A 13186-nucleotide genomic window follows, 5' to 3' on the forward strand; every position below is an offset into this window, starting at 1 on the left:
AGCAGTCTGGAGAACTCTCACAAGGCAGGACATGGACCTCCATATGACCCAGTAATCCCTCTCCTAGGCATACACCCCAAGGACTCCATAATGCCCAATCAAAATATGTGTACACCAATGTTCATAGCAGCACAATTCATAATCGCTAAAACCTGGAAGCAACCCAGGTGCCCAACAACAGATGAATGGCTGAGAAAGCTGTGGTATATATACACAATGGAATACTATGCAGCTATCAAAAACAATGAACCCACCTTCTCTGACCCATCTTGGATGGAGCTAGAAGGAATTATAAGTGAGCTGAGTCAGTCGAGAAAGAAGAACAGAGAGGGAAACTCAAAGCAGGATCTGACTGAGTTTGGAGTAGGGCACCAAACTAAAAATCTCTGGGTGGAAGGTGAGGATGGATGTTCAGCTTCATGGTTTTGGGGGTGGGGGTTTTAGGGGAGGATGGGATGGGACACAGTCTTCTGGTAGTGGGAATGGTGTTTATGTACACTCCTATTAACTTGTAGTCATATAAATCACTATTTAATTAATATGAAAGAGGAAAAATTGATTGAATGTCTCAAAATTTTTAATACACAGACCATAGGCTGAGTCTTTGATATGTTGACTCTCTTAAAAGCTTAGATCAGGGAGAACAGAAGCAACCGGTGGCATAGCTACATACAAATAATGTCAAAGGACAAATTATGGTGATGTCATGTATGATACAGAAAAATCCTAACAATGGGATTTTCAAAGTTAACCCAATTGCCAAATAATTTGATTATAGCAGTAACTGTCTATCGCCGTCTTAAACCCTAAGACATCAGGAACCTCCCGCTTCCTCTATAGAGCCTACATTTCCCCCAGTCCTGGATCCTCTATGGTGGGGCTCACTTTCCTGCAAGCTTCTCTCAATTCATAACTGACACTGCATCTGCCGATCCCAACCTAATTAACACAATGAGTACCACCTCGGCATGCTTCACTTCAGACTGTGTCAGAGATGTCAGGCATGGAATGTCAACCCTTCAGCCTCATTACTTGGGTGAGACCTTCCTTTCTCATAGGATTCTCTAATTCCATTCCAGGTGGTTCACTTCCTAACAAAGTCCCAAAACCTAGATATAGACCAGGACCCATAAGATAGGGCATATGTACATGTATCAAAAAATTAGGGCAAAATATATACCTGAAAGCAAAAGTACACAATAGTCTGCAGTGGGTCAGTATATGCAGCAAGAATGTAGAAAGACTGAAAAAGAAACCGTAAAGTTCATGATGAAATAGTGTCTACTTAGACTTAGATACCCTCCTCACCTACTTCCTATTAGAGTTCTCTCACTCAGTCCAAAGCTAACCTCATCAAAACAAAGACTGCAAAAGCTGAATAAGGGCAAAGACTGGCATACTTTAACAATGACTCTTTAGTCACTATCAGGCCACCCCATCAGCTGGGGCCCTATTCCCAAACAGACATGATGGCCCTAGACCTCGAATAAATCCCTCTCTCCATTGTTACTGGTCATCACTATCAGGAACAACACAATAGACCCTCCCATGGGCCCCCATAGGACCTTGCCCTCAACTTGGATCAACAACATAGAGAATGTTCCATCCTCCGAAAGGAGGCTAGACAACATACTATCTTCTACCTGAGGAATTAAGTCCTGAAATTGGGGCAGCTTCGAACATTCCTACTCATGACCACAGAATGTGAGGTCAGATCTACAGGGATGCAGAGGTCACATAGACTCCTAAGCTGAATATGGGCCCCAGATCATATCAAATTGATGGGGTCTACAGTCAACAATATTTATACCACCTTTCCCATATTTGGGAGCTACTCTTTTCCCTGATCAAGCTTTCTGATCCTTCTGCCAGACATGACATCATCTCCCCTGACAATAACTTGAATCCACCTGCATATCAGATGTCAGGCTCAGGAAAAAAAAAAAAACTAGTATAGTCATGGGCTCTTTGGACTATAACTAAAATAGGATTACTAACTATCTACAAAACAGAGATCCTCCAAATCTTCGACTGCACTATTCCAGCCTTTAGGTTCATGATTAGTCAACAATTTGTTTGACATTATATATTAACTCTTCTTTCAGACACCAGGTTCTAGATGCTAACATGATGCCAACCGGACTTCCCTGGGCAGACCACCTCACCAATGTGTCCTGGAGCCCCACTTCCCCAGAGCCCCACCCCACTAAGGAAAGAGAGAGAGAGAGTATGGATCGACCTGCCAATGCCCATGTTTCAGCAGGGAAGCAATTACAGAAGCCAGACCTTCCACCTTCTGCACCCCTTAATGACCCTGGGTCCATCCTCCCAGAGGGATAAAGAATAGGAAAGCCGTTCTTTATTTTTTTAGCTATAGGGGAGGAGATGGGATACAGAGAGCTGGTGGTGGGAATTGCATGGAGTTGTATGCCTCTTACCCTATGTTGTCGGTGTTCCCTTTTTATAAATAAAATTTTTTTTAATTTATAATATTTTATTCTTATTTTAGTAGTGGTCTAATAATGGTTTACAAGAATATAAGATTATAATATATTTAAAGTGTACATATTGAGGCTTAATACGCATTCATGGTATAAAGAAATTTCCACAATTAATATATCCTGTCACCTCATATGTTTACATGTTCTATGATGCAAATTTTAATGATAGATATTATCATTACTTATAGTCACGATGTTAGAAATTAGTATACATTTTCTAGACCATGGAGAGAGCATAGCAGTAGAAAAATAAAAACTTAAGACACACAGGAGACAAAATGAGGAACCAGGAGGTGAAGCAATTTAGTACTTACCTCATTCAGGTATCTGTCAGGAGCCTGAAACTCCACTTGGCGTTATGTATGTATCCCCACAAGCAAATGAGTTAAAATGACCCTGTAAAACAAGAGAACTGCGGCTTACTACTACACCCAGAGTGCTTACTACCGCACCCTGAGTGCTTACTACCGCACCCAGAGTGCTTACTACCTCACCCAGAGTGCTTACTACCTCACCCAAGGTGGTTACTACCACACCCAGAGTGCTTACTACCTCACCCAGAGTGCTTACTACCTCACCCAAGGTGCTTACTACCTCACCCAGAGTGCTTACTACCTCACCCAGAGTGCTTACTACCTCACCCAGAGTGCTTACTGCCGCACCCAGAGTTATAAAGCATCACCAGAACAGAGGCACGGTTCCTTGTGTCCCTCAGCCCTTCCCACACTTTTTCCACTGTTACTGTTACACGAACTTTATTTCGTTCATCTTCATAAACATCAAGAGATTGAAGTCCGTATGTCCCAGATCCTTGACTATAATCTTTCTTATGGGTCACAATAGTTCATTTTCATAGGGTGGGGAAAACGTGCTTAATATTTAATTTTTTATATTTATTTATTTTCCTTTTTGTTGCCCTTGTTTTTTATTGGTGTTGCAGTTATTATTGTTATTGATGTCGTCGTTGTTAGATAGGACAGAGAGAAATGGAGAGAGGAGAAGATAGAGAGGGGGAGAGAAAGACAGACACCTGCACACCTGCTTTATGGCTTGTGAAGGGACTCCCCTGCAGGTGGGGAACCGGGAGTGGGGGGCTTGAACCGGGATCCTTACACTGGTCCTTGCGCTTCACGCCACGTGCGCTTAACCCGTAGCACTACCGCAGCGCTTAATCATAGCGCTACCAACTCCCTAAATTTAATTTTTATATGCCCTTTAGACACCTGTATTCTCTAAAGAATTTTGACAAACATACTACTCATTAATTTCACCCCCATGACTTCTTAACTATCTCATTTGTGCAATAATAACACGGATTTAGAAATAGATTTTGAAATACATGTAATGACCATGGATCTTATAAAATAAGTTCAAGGGCATTTCCCTATTATCACTCAAAGTAATAAATTTAAGTAGTTCCAGTTCACCTCCTGAACCTTGCCTGGGAAGTGTCGACATTCTGATTATCATCTTCAATTGCCTTTATTGTTCTAGTAGCTAGCACTCCAGCACCTTTTATTTCAACTTACATTGTAACATTGTTGTTAAACTACTGTCAGAGAATGATGCATGATGCAACTGTAAAATAAGTTGAGTCTTTTAATGCAGAAGATAATCACAAGCCAGGGCTTCAATTAGAGGGAGTAAAGTCTTTTGAAATCTTCTGAAATACTAGCACAGAATGTTCAAAGACAGAAGAGCATATACGTCACCAGGATGCAATACACCAAAGGGGATTCAGACAGTCTTTCGATTCCAAATGTGAAAATGATTTCATCTCATAGTTTAATATGGTATTAAAATTTGAAACAGGTATTGGTTGCTATTGGTGATCAATTCTTTTAAAATGGAATGTCTGAGGGAGATATCAAACATAACCAGAGGGGCAGAGGAGATAGTGTAATGGTTATGCAAAGAGACTCTCATGCCTGAGGCTCCAAACTTACAACCAGAATCTTTTTTTTAAATATTTATTTATTTACTTCCTTTTGTTGCCCTTGTTGTTGTATTGTAGTTATTCTTGATGTCATCCTTGTTGGATAGGACAGAGGGAAATGGAGAGAGGAGGGGAAGACAGAGAGGAGGAGAGAAAAAGAGACACCTGCAGACCTGCTTCACCGCCTGTGAAGCGACTCCCCTGCAGGTGGGGAGCCGGGGGCTCAAACCATGATCCTTATGGCGGTCCTTGCACTTTGCGCCACGTGCGCTTAACCCTCTGAGCTACCGCCCGACTCCCATAACCAGAATCTTATAACCTTACGCAGTTTTGCCTTTTATAGTATAGAGATCCAGTATTTGTGCTATTTATAGCTTTGATACACTTTCTTGTTTACATCCTCTTTTGTGTAAGACAAATTGTTGAGTTTTACTTCACAATTGTTATTGAATACTAACATATGTTATCAAATTAAGCTAGGATCATGATGAAATGAGGAGAAAACAGTTAAATCACTAGACACAGAATTAAGTGCAAAGGTGAAAGAGATTACATATGTTGTCACTCAAGTCAAAGTACATCAGAATTTTATTTTTGTTCAAGATTTTGTCACATTAAATTAGGCTGAAGCATTGGTTATTGAGTTTTTTTATCTTGTTTGAAAGTTTAAAAGGGAAGAGCAAGTACACTGATGTTGTACAGTCTGGGGAAGATTTAGGTGAATAGACTTCATCGTTTGAGGTCGTAGTACGAGGTCATAGTATTTTCTAAAGCTATTCTTGTGTTTGGAGATCTTGCCATGTGCTAAGGCCTGGACAGTAACTAACTTCACAGTTTCCTTGAAGTCAGAGTACAAGCAGAAGAGAATTTGACTCTGGCACTGGGAATAACCATTGCAAATCTACAATCCAAACACAATGTGAAGAAACAAGCATTCCATGGGTTCTATCTTTATAAGGTGAGTACAGAAATAGGTAACTATAGGAACTAGCACTGACTGTGCTTCAATAATACACTTTGTAGTATCTGTACCTGGTGGCAATCATGCACACCTGATGTTATAATGCTCAAGGGCCCAGGTTTGAGTCCCCGGTCCCCACCTGCAGGGTGAAAGCTTTGCAAGTGGTGAAGTAGGGCTGCAGATGTCTCTCTTTCTCCCTCTCTATCTTTCTCTCTCCCTCTCTATCTTCCCCTCCCCTCTCAATTTCTGGCTGTATCTAATAAGTAAAGATAATAATTTTTTATTTTAAAAAAGGGATTATTTGAATAACTATTATGCTATCTCCCCAGGTCTGAAGATCTATTTCTAAATGTTAAGATCAAATAAAATGAAGAGGCCCTGAGATCTGCAAGACAGGGAAAAACGGAACTTGAACAATCTGAGATGACAACTCACCGCAGAGATGAACAGCTATATATATATAAAAAAAAAAAAAAATCTTGTGTAATTTTTGTTCAAGTGGCTGAGGGAATGACTAAGAAAGTGAATAAGGGAGTGAATGTGTTGGTAGTACGAATGAGTCCATACAAGAATGGAATGACAGCAGACTTTCGTGCTCCCGATATTTAACTATCAAAATGAGACACCTATTGCAGGACAGAAATTCCCTATTCATTGACGCTGATGCTCATTCCTCTCCGAGTGAGATAACTAGACTCCCACCTCTCTCAAGCTGTTTCCACACCATTTTATTAAAGCCATACATACATGTCCATGACTCAAGCAATAGCTCCCCCCAGCCTGCAGGCAATAATTCCCAGGACTGATACTCCTTTTTTTTTTTGTAAAGATTTTATTTATTAATGAGAAAGATAGCAGGAGAGAGAAAGAACCAGACATCACTCTGGTACATGTGCTACTGGGGATTGAACTCAGGACCTCATTCTTGAGAGTCCAATGCTTTATCCATTGTGCCACCTCCCAGACCACAAACTTGACATTTCTTTTAACAGGGACTATTATCTCAGTAATTTGCAGAGCCCTGAACTTAATATTGTAGCACTCCCACGTCCTTACCCACTAGTTACTGAGTTAGCAGTCAGCGAATGACTTTTCTCACTCACTCTTCTTTTGTGTCCATATAAGCTATATAAATCTATCTTGTAAGGCATGTCATTTATTAGCATATAAGTGTGCTGACTTTTTAAAATATTTGTACATTTTAGCTTGAAAAGATTTTGTCTTATAAAAGTATCAACCATACAAGTAACGAATACTGCTCATGATTCTTGATGCACAGTGCAAAAATAAGCTTATAAAAAATTGAATGGATTTCTTGTAGTTCAGAGTACTGTTTCCATCTTTGTTTCCAAGTGAGACAAATTCTTATGGTATTTTACAAAGAAATTTTGAGTAAGGCAGTTTCAATACAACTTCCTTTAAAATAAAGTTTGTATTTAGAAAACCCCCCCACCCATTTGTGGATTAACATTGGTGTAATAGCAGGCTAAGGAGTTCACCGGGCTATAATTGTAAGACAATTCAACACTTTTGGCAGATGTCAACTAGTGATCTATTTAAAGACAATTCTTGCTACTCAAATCAAGGACTGAATTCAAAAATAATATAATTTGCAAGATCTGTGGAAACAAACAAAAAGAAGACTTAAGGGGTAGGGAGACAGCATAATCGTTATGCAAAATAACTTTCATGCCGGGGGCGGGGGCCTGACGGCCTCAGATTCAGTCACTGGCACCACCATAAGTTGAGCTGAGTAGCGCTCTGGCAAAACAATAATAACAAAGACTCTAAATGTTATCCTTGGAGCTGGGTGGTAACACATCTGGTAGACATCAGCCACTGCCAAGCATGAGGACTTGAATTCAAACCCCTCGTCCCCACCTGCATGGGGAAGCCTCATAAGGGATGGAGCAGCTGCATGTCTCTCTTCTCTGACTTTCACTCCCTCTATCTCTATCTCTCAGTTTCTATGAGAGAGAGAGGAGAGAGAGAGAGAGAGAGAGAGAGAGAGAAATGTGATTTGTTACTAGGACATAGGATTTTTTGTTAAAGTTAATTCTATAAAACATAGCCTAAATCAACCTAAAACTCTAAGCACAAAAGCTGTAAGACAAAGAGAAAAAGGAGAGAGGAAAAAATACAAGGAAACCGTGCATTGGTATGGCCTAAAGACCTCCTCAAATACAGTTACGTACTAAGCAAGTATATGTTAAGGCACCTCAGAATATGTAGAACTGTATCCTATTTTTAAAAAAATACAGGCTTTGTCTTTAAGAATTTTTTAACTCTTTTTATTTTAATTTCTTATTTTATTTTCCAGAGAGATGCAGGGATAGAAAGACACAGATAGCACCAGAGCACTACTCAGCTCTGACTTATGGTGGTATGGAGGGATTGAACCTGGGACTTCGGAGCCTTAGGCATGACATTCTCTTTGCATAACCAGTATGCTATCTACCCCCTGCCCTGTCTTTAAGAATTTTACATTCTGCTATATCTCAGATTGATCTGGTAAACATTCAATGGTATTTATATACTTTGCTCATGTTTGGGAGTTATTCTCTGCCCTAGTCCACCTGTATGTTAGCTGTCAGGCTCAGGCAAAAAATTACTAAAGTCATGGGCCCCTTGGAACAGACCCAAAATAAGACTCCTTAGCTTCTTCCCATATGAACACTCCTAATTTCATCTGCTCTATTCCTAGCTTTAGGCTCCTGTTTATTAAATAATGTGTCCTGCTCTCTATCTTACCGCCTTTCAGCCAGCAAGTTGCAGACACCACTATGATGCCATCCTGACTTCCCTGGGCAGATGATCTCACCAATGTGTCCCACAGCCTCACCTCTCCAGAGCCCTATCCCACTAGGAAAAGAGAAACAGGCCAGGGGTATGGATTGATTTGGCCAACAGGCATGTCCAGCAAAGAAGCTATTACAGAAGCCAGACCCTCCACCTTCTGTATCCCAAAAAGAATCTTAGTCCATACTCTTGAAGGGATAGAGAATAGGGAAGTTTCCATTGGAGGGGGTGGGACACAGAACTCTGGTGGTGGGAACTGTATGAAATTATACCCCTGTTATCTTACAGTCTTGTTAATCATCATATTTTATATCACTTAGAAAAAATGAAAAAAAAGATTTTTACATTCCAATAGAATGGATAAACTATCAATCACTTCATTCAATAAAAGAGGGAGATGAAATGGAAAGGGAGGGTTTAAGCCTCCTGTATTTGGTTCTTATAAACTGGAAGGAAATAATCAGTCTATAATATAAACAAGTAAATATTTATTTATCAGTAAGAATAGAATCATGACAAGTGTCATAAAGTACTTAAGCATATAGTTTCTACTTAGACCTAGATACCCTCCTCACCTACTTCCTATTTCACTTCCCTCAGTCACTCCAAAGCTAGCCTTGTTAAAGTAAGGGCTATAAGGGGAGTCGGGCTGTAGCGCAGCGGGTTAAGCGCAGGTGACGCAAAGCACAAGGACCGGCATAAAGATCCCAGTTCGAATCCCAGCTCCCCACCTGCAGGGGAGTCGCTTCACAGGCGGTGAAGCAGGTCTGCAGGTATCTATCTTTCTCTCCTATCTGTCTTCCCCTCCTCTCTCCATTTCTCTCTGTCCTATCCAACAATGACAACAATAATAATAACTACAACAATAAAACAACAAGGGCAACAAAAGGGAATAAATAAATAAAATAAAATATTTAAAAAAAGAAAAAAAAAAGTAAGGGCTATAAAAGCTGGATAAAGACCAGCATACTATAATGATGGCTGTTTTGGTCACTACTAAGCCACCCCATCATCCAGGATTCTTGTCAGAGAATCCTGGGATTCCTACATACATATGACAGGCCTAGACCTCTAATAGATCGCTCTCTCTGCTGTCACTGCTCATCTCCATCAGGAACAGCATCATAAACCCTCTTGTGGACTTCTACAGGACCTTGCCTCCATTGTGGGGTCTACATTGATAACTTTCCTATTCTTTATCCCTCTGGGAGTATGGACCCAAGGTCATTGTGGGTTGCAGAAGGTGGAAGGTCTGGCTTCTGTAATTGCTTCCCCGCTGAGCTGAACATGGGCGTTACAGGTGGATCCAGACTCCCAGCCTGCCTCTCTTTCCCTAGTGGGGCAGGACTCTGGGGAAGCAGCACTCTAGGACAGACACACTGGTGGGGTTGTCTGTCCAGGGAAGTCTGGTTGGCATCATGGTAGCATCTGGAACCTGGTGGCTGAAAGAAGAGTTAATATATAAAGCCAAACAAATTGTTGAGTAATCATGAACCTAAAGGCTGGAATAGTGCAGTCAAAAGATTTGGGGTCTCTGTTTTGTAGATAGTTATTAATCCTATTTTAGTTCTATTCCAAAGAGCCTGTGACTAGACTAGTTTGTTGTTGTTTTTTCCCTGAGCCTGACATCTGATATGCAGGTGGATCCAAGTTATTGTCTGGGGAGATGGTGTCATGGCTGGAAAAAGGGCCAGAAAGCTGGATCAGGGAAGAGAGTAGCTCCCAGATATGGGAAGGAGATGCAGCCTTTGTCAGCCTTCCATGGCCTTCCTTGACATTACAGCTCACCACCCCATGTTCACTTTCAGTCTCTATGTTGTGGTGGAGATGGACCTTGACAGCTCCAAGCTTTGTGGCCCACACCTCCATGGTAGTAATATGCTTTACTCCAGAGCCCGGCACTGTTTCCAGACCACATCAGGTCTCCGTCTTGCTCATCTCCATATTCATGAGTTCACACTGATACTTTCAATTTAAATGCAGGGCGACAATGGTTTATGTTATTTTGTTTCTTACTTAATCTTTTCTATATTACATTTCTATGACCTCTCCTCCACACAGAGTACCCTGGTATTCAAGGACACCAGGTAAAAATAATTAGAACATTCTATAGTCATTCCTTTATGTTACTCCAAATTGAACACACAACAATCTCAAAAATACCAATACCAATGCCAACAGTAATTGTCAAACCCATTTTTAAAGGTTAAAATTTGTCAGTATAATTCTAAGGAAGAATTTTGTGGGAACTAAGGCACTAAGAATTCTTACATGTTAATAATAGTTTATAGACTTTATAATTAAAAGTCAGTTTTCCCTCCATTAAAATCACTAGCTCACATTTTTCTTTGGGGGTCTTAATTATGTCACTCCTCTTTCTTTGGCAATTTTCTACTTTTGAAAAGACTGATGGTGCTCTAAGTTTTTCCTTTATCTGTCATTTGCTGTCTCAAAATACAAAAGTTTTATTTGTCTTTAGGTTCCAGTAATTTTACTAAAATACGTTGAGATAGTGGTCTTTGGGGGTCACTGGACCACCCTTTGAATATTAAGTTTTCTTTTCTTCATTATAGTATAGCTATAAGTGTGTGTGTGTGTGTGTGTGTGTGTGTTCATTAGAACTTCATCACTCTGAGCCAAAAAGAAAAAGAAGGAGAAGGAGAACAGGGAGGAGAAGAGGAGGAGGAGGAGAGGACAGGCAAGAAGAGAAGAGAAGAGAGGGGAGGGGAGGGGAGGGGAGGGGAGGGGAGGGGAGGGGAGGGGAGGAGAGGAGAGGAGAGGAGAGGAGAGGAGAGGAGAGGAGAGGAGAGGAGAGGAGAGGAGAGGAGAGGAGAGGAGAGGAGAGGAGAGGAGAGGAGAGGAGAGGAGAGGAGAGGAGAGGAGAGAAATGACAACACAGAAGCTTTCTCCAGCATGGTGGATTGAACCTGGGACCAGCACCGGTCAATATCCAGTAAGCTATCATGCCAGCCCTAGAATTCTAGTTCTTAGCAATCATACTGTTTTGGTTTTCAGAAATTCCTTTTATCCATGTCATCTTCTTTCCCCCATTTTTCATTGTTACCTTATCTCTTTATTTCTTCTAAGAATGTTTTCCTTTGCACCCATTTTATTTAAGACACTATCTCTTGTGTTCAGTATGTGTGTTTTCTTTCCAGGCTAGAATTCACTTCTGAAAAGAAAAAAATTCTCTCATTGCTTACATAAATCCTACCTCCAAATCATATTATTTCTGAATTTTTCAAAGTCTTACTATTTTACTCTTTCATGCCTCACTTGTTTTTCTTGATGCCATGTTTTGAAATAGATGTCTATAGCTTTTACTCTATTCTGAGGGCATATTATTTGAGTGAGATTTTGTTTTTATACAAATTTTATTCTCATGAGTGGACCTAGAGGGTACTATGCTAAGTGAAATAAACCAGATGGAGAAAGAAAAACACTATATGATTTCATTCGCATGTGACATATAGAGGGGGAAAAAACCAACAGATGAACTAAATAAAATAATAATAAACTTTTAAACTCTAAGACCAATGAATACTTTCCAGAAAGAGAGAGAGGAGGCAGGGTGAGGGGGGGTGCATAAATCATTGCAAAAAGGACACACACACAAGTTGATTTTCAATGATGCACATCAGAAACCTATATAATAATATTATGCAAAGCTACTTCAACCAAGCCATCATAAAAATAAGTGCTCTCCTGCTTCTTTTTCTTCTTTATTATACCTTCGTGAGGAATTTAACCTTGATACTTTTTATTCACGTTTTCATATGAAAGGAGAAACTATCAGAAAGGAACTGGGGAGACTGCATAACTGCTATGCAAAAAGACATTCGTGCCTGAGGCAACAGAGTTCCCAGGTTCAATCCCCAGCACAGTAATTTCAAAATGGGTCAAAAATAGCTGTCACTCCTATTTGTAAAGAAAAACAAAAGGGGGCAGGCGGTGGTGCACATGGCTAAGCACACAAATTCCAGTGTGCAAGGACCCAGGCTCAAGCTCCTAGTCCCCACCTGCAGTGGGAAAGCTTCATAAGTGGTGAAGCAGAGCTGCAGGTGTCTCTCTAGTCTCTTTCCCTCTCTATCTCCCCCTCTTCTCTCAGTTTCTCACTGTCTCTATTTAATAATAAATATTTATTTAAAAAGAAGCACAAAAAACATGTATTATAAGTCACTATAGTCTTAAGATCAGGACCACATGAATATTATTGTTGGGTAAGACTTAGCATAAAGCCCTTACATTCTATTCATAATCTACTTTTACTAGCAAAAATAAATCATATTTGTGGTAATTCACCTGCGATAATTATGAGCCTATTTATTCAGCAAATAAAAGAGTGGAATTTTAATAGGGAGGTCCTAAGAGATTCAGTTAAAAGGAGTTATTTAGGGATATGAGGAATGACAAGATACCACCTGATCTCCATCATAACAGAATATTCCAAAGACCTCTCAAACGCACATGTCCCATTACATTATCTCTTGAATTCTTTGACTTTATTTGCAGGGCTGAACCACTACATAAGTTCTTGTTAACTTTGCCCTTTTGCTCAGGGCAAAGACTCATCTTTTTTAAGATCTCTGCTAAAACTACTCCAATAAATTGCTGACTGTTAGGCCATCAAATCAAGATTTACCGTGTGGGGGGTGGGGGGAATCTTCGTAGCTCTTCATTCAGGTTTTATATTCAATGTGTCATATACAAAACAATTTTCACTTTTATACCAGCCTATTAACTTAAACAACAAGGGACAATGATGGAGGGACTTTATGATAATGATGCTTGTTTATTTAAAAAAAATGGAAAAGGGAGCTGGCAGGTGGGGTGGCACACCTCGTTGAGTTCACATGTTACAGTGCATAGGGACCCAGGTTCGAGTTCCACGGCACAAGGACCCAGGTTCAAGCTCCCAGTCCCCACTTGCAGGAGGAAAGCTTCAAAAGTGGTGAAGCAGGATTGGAGGTGTCTCTGTCTCTCTCCCTC

The 13186-nt window shown here is 40.4% G+C and overlaps 1 long non-coding RNA gene across 1 annotated transcript in view; it reads right to left on the reverse strand.

The window, feature by feature from the left end:
• Positions 1 to 13186, reverse strand: part of LOC132534239 (uncharacterized) — a 285582-nt gene that overhangs the window by 196596 nt on the left and 75800 nt on the right. Inside the window, exon 4 of the long non-coding RNA XR_009545915.1 lies at positions 2816 to 2897. This is a non-coding gene — a long non-coding RNA (uncharacterized LOC132534239). The remainder of the gene's footprint in view (positions 1 to 2815; positions 2898 to 13186) is intronic.

This window comes from Erinaceus europaeus, chromosome 18 (genome assembly GCF_950295315.1).
Source record: "Erinaceus europaeus chromosome 18, mEriEur2.1, whole genome shotgun sequence".
Classification (NCBI taxonomy): Eukaryota; Metazoa; Chordata; class Mammalia; order Eulipotyphla; family Erinaceidae; genus Erinaceus; species Erinaceus europaeus.